Source organism: Furipterus horrens, unplaced genomic scaffold (assembly GCF_987537825.1).
Source record: "Furipterus horrens unplaced genomic scaffold, mFurHor1.1.pri manual_scaffold_17, whole genome shotgun sequence".
In the NCBI taxonomy this organism is placed as follows: Eukaryota; Metazoa; Chordata; class Mammalia; order Chiroptera; family Furipteridae; genus Furipterus; species Furipterus horrens.
In genome coordinates, this window is record NW_028327187.1 from 69,237,999 (window position 1) to 69,251,431 (window position 13,433).

Below are 13,433 nucleotides of genomic sequence, written 5' to 3' on the forward strand. Positions count from 1 at the left end.
AGATGAGTGGATCAGAAAACTGTGGTACATTTACACAATGGAATACTATGTAGCAGAAAGAAAGAAGGAACTCCTGCCATTTGCCACAACATGGATGGAACTAGAAAGAATTTTGCTTAGTGAAATAAGCCAGACAAAGAAAGAAAAATATCATATGATATCACCTAACACAGGAAAGTAAATAACAACACAAACAAAAGAACTAAATAGAACAAAGAGCAGAATAGCAGTCAATAGGGGGGAAGGGGGAGGGAGAGAAGGGGGATAAGTAAGGGAAGGGTTTAGTCAAAGAACATATATAAATGATTCATGGACATGGACTACGGGGAGGGATATGATTGTGGGAGAATGGATGGGCTGGGCGGGGGGATCAATGGGTGAAAAATGGGACAACTGTAACTGAATAACCAAAAAAATAAAATTAAAAAAAAAAGAACTGAAGTTATGTTAATGATTAGAATGACTTTTGGAAAGCACCTCAGGATGGGATCTGGTTGCCAGGGAAACAACATTGAATAGAGAAGTGTAATATTCAGTCTCTCCCCATGATTTCCATGGAGGAAAAGAGGGCTAGAGGCTGATTCAATCATCAATGGCTGATTATTTAACCAAGCATGCCTATGTAATGAAGTCTCCATAAAAATCCAAATAGACAGGGTATTGGAGAACTTCCAAGTGGTTAACATGTGCACATTCAGGGAGAGGACTCCGCTTCTCATTTATCTTGCCCTGTGAATCTCTTGAGTTGTATCCTTCTAAAATGAACAAGTGGTCTACTAAGTAAAATATTTCTGAGTTCTGTGAGCTGCTCTAACAAATTAATCAAGACTAAGGAAGGAAAGAGTGTGTGTGGAAACCTCTGATTTATAGTTGGCTGGTGAGAAGAACAGGTGATAATGTGGATTTTAGACTGGCATTTGAATGGAGAGTCTTTTAAGACACAGCTATTAACCTGTGCGGTATGATGTTATCTCTGGTAGAGAGGGTCGGAATTGAGTGAAATTATAGAACACCCAGCTGGAGTCAGGATTGCTTGTTAGACATATGGGGCACCACACACCCCACAATGGAATCGCTGAATAGAGCTCATTTTTGATGTGCTAATGAGGAAACATTTCTGTCATCAGTTAAGCTAAGCTGTGTTAAGAAAAGCAATTAAACCCTTTTTTACAGTATTTTTTACAGTTTTAATGTGCTAAAGCATATTGTGCATCTTCAAGAGGAGATGTAGCATTCTCAAATGTATTTAATCATAATTCTTAAATGTGATAAAAATATTCTTAACCATATAATATTTCAAGTATCATGATTCTCAAACCATGATACATTAGGTAGCAAAAGCTCCAGTAGTATGAATAACAAAGCAAGAAATTACTTTGCAGAGATTTTGACTTTACCATTGATTAGCCTATGACCTGGAGCAAGAAGCTTAATTATTTTAATCCTCACTTTCTACTTCTAAAACATATATTATAATTGTAATTATCTAATAGGATTATTAAGCATATTAAATATGATAAGTACAAAGAGCTAGCCATCAATTAGCTACTACTGTTTCTCATAGGCAGATTGCCTGCTTTTCTCTTTACAATATTAATTTTTTAAAATCCTATTGATCTGCATACGTACTGAAACTTAACAAAAATAACTATGAAATATGCCAATGAAAATTTTAGGTAGCAACTAGGAATGAGCAGCCAGAAGGGAAAAAAAGGCAGGGTTCTTTCCATTACAATCTAACAAAGAACTTAACAAAGGAGGCAAGAAGCAAAAGGAAGACATATCTCACCAATTGTCTCAGCAGTCCTGAGCTAAGTTTGATAAGATTTATGGTGTCCTGAGCATCACAAGCAAAAATAGCACAGTAGGAGGGTAGAGTCTTTGAGACTGTGCTGAGAAAAAGGGCTTCTGTAAAAATACTACTAAGATTGCTGGGTGTTCTGAACATCACAAGTGGAAATTACACAGTAGCAAGAGGGGGGCCTATGCTGGTAAAGGGAACCTCTGTAACAATTTCACTAAGACAAATTGTCTTTGTTAACTGAAAAAGAAAGCCTCTGTAGCAGTACTTTATTCCCAAATCTTAGAAGGGGGAAAAAGAGGGGAAGCTAGGAGCCAGCTAAGGTACATAACCCCTGAACCCCAATAGTAAGCATACTTAGATTAGCTAAGTACCCACTTGTAGCCTCAGATCAAGTGTATAGACCAAAGTCATTAACAAACTTACTAACAACTTTCTGGGAGACAGCTTGCAGCTTTGTGCTCATGTGTTTCAAAAATAAACTTCCTATCTCAGGGGTCCCCAACCTGACCTCCTCCCTGTCTATGGATGCCACTTGCATTACTGTTGACCTCTGCCTCCTGTCTCACACTGCCACACCATGGTCCATGGAAAAATTGTTTTTCACAAAACCGGTCCCTGGTGCCAAAAATGTTGGGGCCACTGTCTCTTATTTCCATTCTACGTGTTTGTCTCTTGCTTGAATTCATGTCTTGCAGGAGAGACAATAACCAAGGCAGGAGAGAGAACCTCTTGACTCAGGTCTCTCTCTCTCCCCACCATGATAAAAATATTTATTTATTCACTCATTAATCCAACAAATCATTATTGAAAACCTACTATGAGTTAGTCACTGTGTCACGTTGTAGATAGATGGATGTGACAAAAAGTTCCTGTCGTTGAGATCTTTACAGCTTCTTATAGGAAAGAGCCATGGAAACAAATCAGAATAGTGTCAGAGCACAAAAAGTACATCATTTTCTATGTGCATATCTCATACAGAAGAAGGTGTGATAGACTATCTTTGAGGAAGGAGAAACATATATGGCTTCTTAGAAGAGGTTATAGCTGACCTCAAATTAAAAAGGTGACTCATGAGTTTGAAGGAAAGAAAAGTGGGACAAGGAAGGATTTGAGCTCAGTAAAGAGAATATAGGCTTGAAATAGCATTGTATGCCTTAGGGATCTTGATTCATTATTTCTATTGCACAAAGTAGAAGAAGAACAATGGTAAATGGGACTGAATAAAGTACCATACTTATATAACAAATACATGGAATCGATTTAAAATGTTGTCTTGCTTTGCATTTCATTTTACAATTTCATTTTCAGTCTGTGAGTTTTTAAATTTTTTAATTTAATTTACTGAGGTGATATTAGTTAATAAAATTATATGGGTTTCATGTGTAGAATTCTATAATACACCATCTATATATTATATTGGGTGTTCACCATCCCAAATCAAGTCTCATTATGTATCCCATCATTATCTTCTTCTCCCCACCCCCGACTCTTTTCGTGGTAATCACCATACAGTTGTCTGAGCCTGAGTTTGCTTTCTTTTGTTTAATCTCTTAATCACTCTCACCCAGCCTCCTAACCACTCTTGACTTTGACAGCTGCCAGTCTGTTCTCTGCGTCTATGAGTCTGTTTCTATTTTGTTTGTTAGTTTATTTTGTTCATTAGATTTCATATATAAGTGAAACATATGATATTTGACTTCCTCTGGCTTATTTCACTTAGCATAATACTCTCTATGTGCATCCATGCTGTTGTAAAAAGTAAGATTTCCTTTATTTTTTTCCAATGGATTAATATTCAATTTTGTGAATGTACCGTATTTTTATCTACTCATCTACTGATGGGCACTTAGGCTACAGTGGCTGCACCAATCTGCATTTTCAACAATACTGCATATAGGTTTCCTTCAAATAGACATATGAAAATATGCTCAATGTCACCAATCATCAGATAAATGCAAATTAAAACACAGTGAAATATCACCTACCACTTGGAACAATGGCTATCATCAATAAATTAACAAGTATTGGCAATCATGTGGGAAAAAGGGATCCCTTGTGATTTTTTAAAAATTTAATGTTATTGTTTTTCTATTACAGTTGTCCCGTTTTACCCCATTGCTACCCCTCACCCAACCCACCCCTTCTCCCACAAACATTCCCCAACTGGTCATCCATGTCCATGGGTTATTTATACTAGTTCCTTTACTAAAACTTTCCCCCTAATACCCCTTTCTCTCCCTCCCCCCGCCCCCCTGAAAACTGCTATTCTGTTCCTTGTTCAATTTTGTTAATTTGTGTGTGTTGTTCCTTAGTTTCCTGTATTTGGTGATATCATATGGTATTTCTATTTCATTGCCTGGCTTATTACACTAAGCATAATTCTCTCTAGTTCTATCCGTGTTGTCGCAAATGGTAGTTCTCTATTTCTGCTATACAGTATTACTGATTTTTAATCCACTCATCTACAAATGGGCACTTAGGCTGTTTCTAGCACTTGGCTATTATAAACAGTGCTTATATGAACATAGGGGTGTATAATTTCTTTCAAATTGGGGCTTCAGGATTCTTTGGGTATAACACCAGCAGTGGAATCGCTGGTTCAAAAGGCAGTTGAATTTTTGTTTTTTGAGGGAAATCCATACTGTTTTCCATGGCGACTGCACTAATATGCATTCCCATGAACAGTGTGCTAGGGTTCTTGTTTCTCTACATCCTCACCAGCACCTGTTGTTTGTCGATTTGTTGATGATGGCCATTCTGATTGGTGTAAAGTTGTATCTCATTGTGGTTTTCATTTGCATCTCTCTGATAGCTAGTGATGTTGAGCATTCTTTCATATGTATGTCTATGGACCGTCGGTATATTCTCCATGGAGAAGTGTTTGTTCATATCCTTTGCCCATTTTTTAATGGGGCTGCTTCTCTTCTTGGTGTTGAGATGTGTAAATTCTTTATATATTTTGGAGATCAATCTCTTGTCTGAGGTATCATTGACAAATATATTTTCCATATGGTTTGTTCCCTTTTCATCTTGCTGATGTTTTCTTTTGCTGAACAGAAACTCTTTAGTTTGATGTAGTCCCATTTGTGTATTCTTTCCTTTATTTCCCTTGCCTTAGGAGATGTATCAATAAAAATACTGCCACGTGGGATATCTGAAATTTTCCTGCCTATGTTTTCCTCTAGGACTTCATGGTGCAACATCTTATATTTAAGTCTTTGATCCATCTTGAGTTTATTCTGGTATGTGGTGTAAGGTGGTTGTCTAGTTTCATTTTTTTTCACGTCCCTGTCCAGTTCCCCCAGAACCATTTGTTAAAGAAACTCTTCTCACTCCATTTTATGTTCCTTTCCCCTTGGTCAAATATTAGTTGACCATATAGATGGGGGTTTATTTCTGTGCTCTATATCTGTTTCATTGATGTATATGTCGGTTCTTATGCCAGTAACAGACTTTTTTGATTACAGTGCCTTTGTAGTATAGTTTGACATCAGGTATTGTGATTCCTCCTGCTGCGTTCTTCTGTCTCAAGTTTTCTGTGGCTATTCGGGGTCTTTTGGTTCCATATAAGTTTTTGAAGTATTTGTTCTAGGTCTGTAAAATATGTCATTGGTATTTTCATAGAGATTGAGATGAATCTATAAATTGCCTCGAGTAGTATAGACATTTTAATAATGTTGATTCTTCCCATCAGTTAACATGGTATATGCTTTCCATTTATTTGTATCTTCCTTAATTACGTTCTTCAGTGTTACATAGATTTCAAAATACAGGTCTTTTATTACTTTGGTAAAGTTTATTACTAGGTACTTTATTTTTCTTGCTACTATCGTAATGGTATTTTTTTTTCCATTTTCTATTTCCGATATTTTATTTTTGGTGTACAGAAATGCCTTTGATTTCTTAATATTGTCTTTGTACCCTGCTATTTTGCCAAATTCACTTATTATGTTGAATCATTTTTTTAGTGGAGTCTATAGATTTTTCTATGTATACTATCATATCATCTGCAAATATTGACAGTTTTACTTCCTCTTTTCCAATTTTTATGCCTTTTTTTATGTTTTTTTGTCTGATCGCTTTGGCTAGAACTTTCAACACTATGATCAAAAAGAACGAAGTGAGTTGACATTTTTGTCTTGTTCCTGATCTCAGGGGGAATGCATTCAGTTTTTGTCCATTGAGTATGATATTGGCTTCAGGTTTCTTGTATATAGCCTTCATTATGTTGAAATATGCTCCCTTTATTCCCATTTTGCTGAGTGTTTTCATCATAAATGGGTGTTGTACTTTATCAAATGCTTTTTGAGCATCTATTGATATGATCATGTGATTTTTGTTTTTCATTTTGTTTATCTGGTGTATTACATTTATTGATGTGCAAATATTAAACCATTCTTGCATCCCTGGGATGAGTCCCACCTGATCGTGGTGTATGATGTTTTAACGTATTGCTGGATCCTGTTTGCCAATATTTTGCTGAGGATTTTAGCATCTGTGTTCATCAGTGATATAAGATGTAGTTTTTTTTCTTTGTTGTGTCTTGACTTAATTTTGGAATTAGGTTAATCCTGGCTTTATAGAAAGTTTGGGAGGGAGAAGGAAGATGGTGGGAGAGTGAAGGGAGGCTGCACTTTCAGGCTCCCGAGACCCGTCTGTATTTTGGACTAATTGAAGACAGAATAATATCTCAGTGAGCAGCTGGACACTGACAGGAGTCGAGCCTTGGCACTGCTGTATTAGAGAAAAACCATCTGGGAACAACCTGTTTAGTGAGGAAAGTGAAAGAAGAAAAAGGGACGAAATGGGATTCCTGACTGGGGTGGCTGCCCGAGCTGCAGCTGAAAGGACACAAAGGCTTTTTGGTGACCACAGGCTTCCCTAGAGGAAGGTCAGGAGGAAAGCAGATCTCTGCCGGCTGGCATAGACAGGACTCAACGAGGCAGTATAGGCGCTGAAAGACAGGACACAGCGTGCTGCTGAGCAAGTGAAATCGTAATTTTTTTCTTTATATTTTTCTCTTGTTAACTTCGGAGAGGGGGGGAAAGTTTGGGGGTGAAAGTAGATTCTTGAGGATCGCAGGCGCAGAAGTGCACGTGCTCACTCCCCAACCCTCCCCTTGGGTCGTGTGCATGAATAGGGAAGTGCCCTCATTCACTGGCCCAGGTGCGCAGGGCCGAGAGTTCAGGGGCACTTCAGACACACCCCAACACACATAAGATCAGTGCCCAAACGAGTGCAGGGAGAGACTTCTGGATTTACAGAAGATTGTGCGCAGCCGCCCCTGACCAGCTCCAGTGGGAGCCCGGCCCGAGTGCCCGGCCGGAGCGCAAAGCATTCCCTCAGGCTCGGCTGGTGCCCGCCGAGGCGGGTGTGGGAAGGGTGGGCGGCTGTGGAACCGGAACAGCAGGCAGCAGCGACTCACAGACACTCACCCAGAGTGCTGCGAGGAGGCTAGCTCCCCGGCTGCCTTGGGCGAGCAGGGGCGCACGAGTACAAAAATACTTCACCAACATCAATAGGCACCAATCGCTCACTTACACTGTACATGAGTGTCTGGGGCCCAGCACTGGCAGGCAAGTGACCAACTCTTGAAGCACAGTGTGGCAGACCTGAGGTTAACTCCCTAGCCATTTTGAGAAACTCCCGGAGCGCTGTGCGACAGTCCTGAGGCAAGCTCTCGGGCCACCATACCCACTCACAGGCATGCCTGCAAAGACACCTAGGCTGGCTCTAACAGACGCAGAAAAAAGGCGCCTTGCACGGGCCCAAAGCTACAAGGAACAGGAACCTCTGATCCACCTCATTAGACCAGCTATGGACACAGAAAAACAAGACAACACACAAAGGCTGAACTGACATCTCCACAAAAGAATTCAAGATAAAGTGGATAGTGACTCTCAATCAACTAGCCAGAAGGAAGATCTTAACAAAAAATTCTGAAATATAACCAGACAGCGTAAACAAATGATATAAAAGGTACCCCAAGAACATCAGGCTCAGGAGATCAAAGAGACTGCACCACTGAAACCCCCAAATCTACGAAAAAGAATCTCATACCACAAAGGTGGGAAGGCAAAGCAGACAAATCCAAATAACAAAAACAAACAAGAAGAATCCAACATGGTAAGATGCAGAAACAACCTCTCAATGAAAAGAAAAGAGGAATCCCCAGAAAGAGAGGTAGATGGAATACACATAGACCAAATGTCAGACATGGAATTCAAAACAATGGTGGAAAGAAGCTGAATATGCTCGAAAATCTCAAAAACAACTATGACAACCTCCAATAAAGTTACCAGCATCTCCAAGAAAATTACAGGGAACTTGCAGAGAACTGCACCAGCATAAGAAAGACATAGAAACTATCAACAAGAACCAGGAAGAAATGAAGAATGCAATCGCTGAATTGAAAAACACAGTAGAATCAGCCAAAAGCAGACTAAATGAAACAGAGGATTGCATTAGTGAGTTAGAGGATAATGTAGGAAATAATTCTCAAAAGATACAGCAAAATGAAAAAAGATGAAAAGATATGAACAAGATGTAAGGGAATTACAGGATAGCATTAAAAAAAACAATATCAGGATCATAGGAATAAGAGAGCGAAAAGAAAAGTAGCATGGAATTGAAAAACTGATAGGAGAAACAGTGACAGAATATTTTCCCAAACTAATGAGAGAAAAAGTTCTGCAAGTCCAAGAAGCACAGAGAGTTCTAATAAAGAGGAACCCCCAAAAACCCACTCCAAGGCACATCATAGTTAAAATGGCAACATTCCAAGACAAAGAGAGAATCCTCAAAGCAGCAAGAGAAAAACAACAAATAACTTACAAGGGAGCTCCAATAAGGCTATCGACCGATTTCTCAACAGAAACATTACAAGCCAGAAGGGAATGGTCAAAAATATTTCAAGCAATGAAAAACAAAGGCCTACAACCAAGAATACTCTATCCAGCAAGGATCCCATTCAAAATGGAAGGTGAAATAAGGAGTTCCTCAGACAAAAGAAGACTAAAAGAATACATCTCCGCAAAACCAGCATTGCAAGAGATGCTAAAGGGAATATTCTAAGAAAAAGGAAGAGAAAAAACAAAAAAAGAGTAGAGGAACAGAGATACAAAGGGAAATGAATAAATACATGTCAATAATAAGCTTAAATGTAAATGGATTAAATGCTCCAATTAAAAGACATAGGGTAAGGGAATGAATAATAAAACATGACCCACATATTTGCTGTCTACAAGTAACACACCTCAAAACAAAAGATTTACATAGAGTGAAAGTAAAGAGATATAAAAATATATTCCAAGCAAATGGACCTGAAAAAAAAGTTGAGGTAGCAGTCCTCATATCAGACAAAATGGATTTCTAAGCAAGGGCAATAAAAAGAGACAAAGAGGGACATTTTATAATACTTAAAGGAACAATTTATCAAGAAGATATAACACTGCTAAACATATATGCACCCAACGTAGGAGCACCCAAATACATAAAGCAAATACTAGAAGACCACAAGAAGGATATTAACAACAACACACTCATAGTAGGAGACTTCAACACTCCATTATCAGCAATAGACAGGTCATGAAAACAAAGGAACACCACGGATATAAAGCCATTGAACAACACACTAAACCACATGGACTTAAATGATATATATAGAACTTTTCACGCCAAAGAAGCAAAATATACATTCTTTTGAAAGGCACATGGAACATTTTCAAAGATAGACCACATGGTAGGACACAAAACAAGCCTCAACAAATTCAAAAAAATTGAAATCATATCAATCATTTTTTCAGACCACAATGCCTTGAAACTAAAAATCAACCTCAGGGTAAAAAATCAAAGACACCCAAACTCATGGAGAATGAATAACACGCTCTTAAATAATGAATGCGTTAACAATGACATCAAAGAGGAAATCAAGAAATTTCTAGAAACTAATGACAATGAACACAAAACACTCTAAAACCTATGGGACACAGCAAAAGCAGTCCTAAGAGGAAAGTTAATAGCAATAGAGGCATATCTGAAAAGACTAGAAGAATCTCAAGTAAAAAATCTAATCCTAAAACTACAAGAACTAGAACAACAACATCAAAAAAAGCCTAGGTCATAAAGAAGGAAATAATCAAGATCAAAGCAGAATTAAACGACATAGAAACTAAACAAATAATCCAAAAAATCAACAAAACTAGGAGCTGATTCTTTGAAAAAATAAACAAAATTGACAAGCCTCTAGCCAGGCTCATAAGAAAAAAAGAGAGAGACCCAAATACACAACATCAGAAATGAAAGAGGAGAAATCACGTCTGATACCTCAGAAATACAAACAATTATAAGAAATTACTACAAACAACTATATGGCAAAAAATTTGATAACCTAGAAGAAATGGACAGATTTTTAGAAACACATAACTTTCTGAAACTGAATCAAGAAGAAGTACATAATCTCAACAGACCAATAACAAAGAAGGAAATTGAAACAGTAATCAAAAATCTCCCTGCACACAAAAGCCTTGGACCGGATGGCTTCACAGGCGAATTCTACAAAACATTCAGGGAAGAACTAACTCCTATCATCCTCAAACTGTTCCAAAAAATCGAACAAGAGGGGAAAATCCCAAACTCTTTCTATGAAGCCAGTATTATTCTAATCCCCAAACCAGGTCAAGACACAACAAAGAAAGAAAACTACAGGCCAATATCACTGAAGAACATAGATGCTAAAATACTCAATAAAATTTTGGCAAACAGGATTCAGCAATACATTAAAAAAAATCATACACGACGATCAAGTGGGATTCATCCCAGGGATGCAAGGATGGTTTAATATTGCCAAATCAATCAATAAAATACATCACCTAAACAAAATGAAAGACAAAAATAACATGATCATATCTATAGACGCAGAAAAAGCATTTGATAAAGTACAACACCTATTTATGATGAAAATACTCAGCAAAATGGGAATAGAGGGAGCATACCTTAACATCATTAGGGCTATATATGAGAAGCCTGAAGCCAACATCACACTCAATGGACAAAAACTGAAAGCATTCCCCCTGAAATCAGGAACTAGACAAGGCTATCCACTCTCCCCACTTCTATTCAGCATAGCGTTGGAAGTCCTAAGCCACAGCAATCAGACAAGACAAAAAAATAAATGGCATCCAAATTGGGAAAAAAATAGTAAAACTATCACTATTTGCAGATGACATGATCATATACCTAGAAAACCCTATAAACTCCACTAAAAGACCACTCGATATAATAAGTGAATTTGGCGAAATAGTAGGGTACAAAATAAATATACAGAAATCTAAACCATTTCTGTACACCAACAATAAAATCTCAGAGACAGAGACAAAAAAAGAAAATACCATTTACTATAGCAACCAGAAAAATAAAATACCTAGGAATAAACTTTACCAAAGAGATAAAAGATCTGTACACAGAAAATTATGCAACATTGAAGAAAGAAATTAAGGAAGATACAAATAAATGGAAGCAAATACCATGTTCTTGGATGAGAAGAATCAACATCATCAAAATGGCCATACTACCCAAAGCAATTTACAGATTCAATGCAATCTCTATTAAAATACCAATGACATATTTCACTGACCTAGAACAAATACTCCAAAAATTCATATGGAACCAAAATAGACCCCGAATAGCAAAAGCAATCTTGAAACAGAAGAACATAGCAGGAGGAATCACGATACCAGACATCGAACAATACTACAAAGCCACTGTGATCAAAACATCTGGTACTGGCATAAGAACAGAAATATAGATCAGTGGAACAGAATAGAGAGCCCAGAAATAAACCCAGGCCTCTATGGTCAACTAATTTTTGATAAAAGAGGAAGGAACATAAAATGGAGTGAGAAGACCCTCTAACAAATGGTGCTGGGAGAACTGGACAGGGACGTACAAAAAAATGAAACTAGACCACCAATTTAAACCACACATGATAATAACCTCAAGATGGATTAAAGACTTAAATGTAAGCCGTGACACCATAAAAGTCCTAGAGGAAAACATAAGCAGAAAAATATCAGATATCTCATGTAACAATATCTTCACGGATACATTTCCTAAGGCAAGAGAAATAAATGAAAAAATAAACAAATGGGATTGCACCAAACTGAAATGTTTGTACTCAGCAAAAGAAAACATCAGTAAGATGAAAAGAAAACCAACCATATGGGAAAACATATTTGCCAGTAGTATCACAGTCAGGACACTGATCTCCAAAATATATAAAGAGCTTATACGACTCAACATCAAGAAAACAAACAGCCTAATTAAAAAATGGGCAAAGGACCTGAACAAACACTTCTCCGAAGAGGACATACAGAAGGTCCATAGACACATGAAAAAATGCTCAACATCACTAGACATCAGAGAGGTGCAAATAAAAACCACAATGAGATACCACTTTCATCAACAAATCAACAAACAACAAATGCTGGCGAGGATGTGGAGAAACAGGAACCCTACTGCACTGTTGGTGGGAATGCAGACTGGTGCAGCCACTATGGAAAACAGTATTGAATTATCTCAAAAAACTAAAAATGGAACTGCCTTTTGTACCAGGGATTCCACTGCTAGGATTATACCCGAAAAATTCTAAAACCCTAATTCAAAAGAACTTATGCACCTGTATGTTCATAGCAGCACTGTTTATAATAGCTACATACTGGAAACAGCTTAAGTGGCCATCTGTAGATGAGTGGATCAAAAAACTGTGGTACATTTACACAATGGAATACTATGTAGCAGAAAGAAAGAAGGAACTCCTGCCATTTGCGACAACATGGATGGAACTAGAGACAATTATGCTTAGTGTAATAAGCCAGGCAAAAAAAGAAAAATACCATATGTTATCACCTCATACAGGAAACTAAAGAACAACAGAAACAAAAGAACTAAGTAGAACAAAGAGCAGAATAGCAGTCAATAGGAGGGAGGGGGGAGGGAGAGAAGGGGGATAAGTAAGGGAAGGGTTTAGTCAAAGAACGTGTATAAATGACTCATGGACATGGACAATGGGGAGGAATATGATTGCGGGAAAAGGTATTGGCTAGGTGGGGGGTAGCAATGGGGGAAAAATGGGACAACTGTAAGTGAAAAACCAAAAAATAAAATAAAAAATAAATAATAAATAAACAAATAAATAAAAAACAAACAAAAGGCAGTTCCATTTTTAGTTTTTCTGAGAAAATTCTATATTGTTTTCCATAGTGGCTGCACCAGTCTGCATTCCTAAAAACATCACACTAGGGTTCCTGTTTCTCCATATCCTCTCCAGCACTTGTTTATAGATTTGTTGATGATGGCCATTCTGACTGGTGTAAATTGGTATCTCAGTGTGTTTTTTATTTGCCTGTCTCTGATCGTTAGTAATGTGGAGCATTCTTTCATATGCCTATGGACCTTCTGTACATCCTCCTTGGAGAAGTGCTTCTTCAGGTCCTTTGCCCATTTTTTAATTGGGCTGTCTGTCTTCTTTGTATTGAGATATGTAGGTTCTTTATATATTTTGAAGATCAATCCCTTATCTAATGTATCATTGGCAAATATGTTTTCCCATATAGTTAGTTCCCTTTTCATC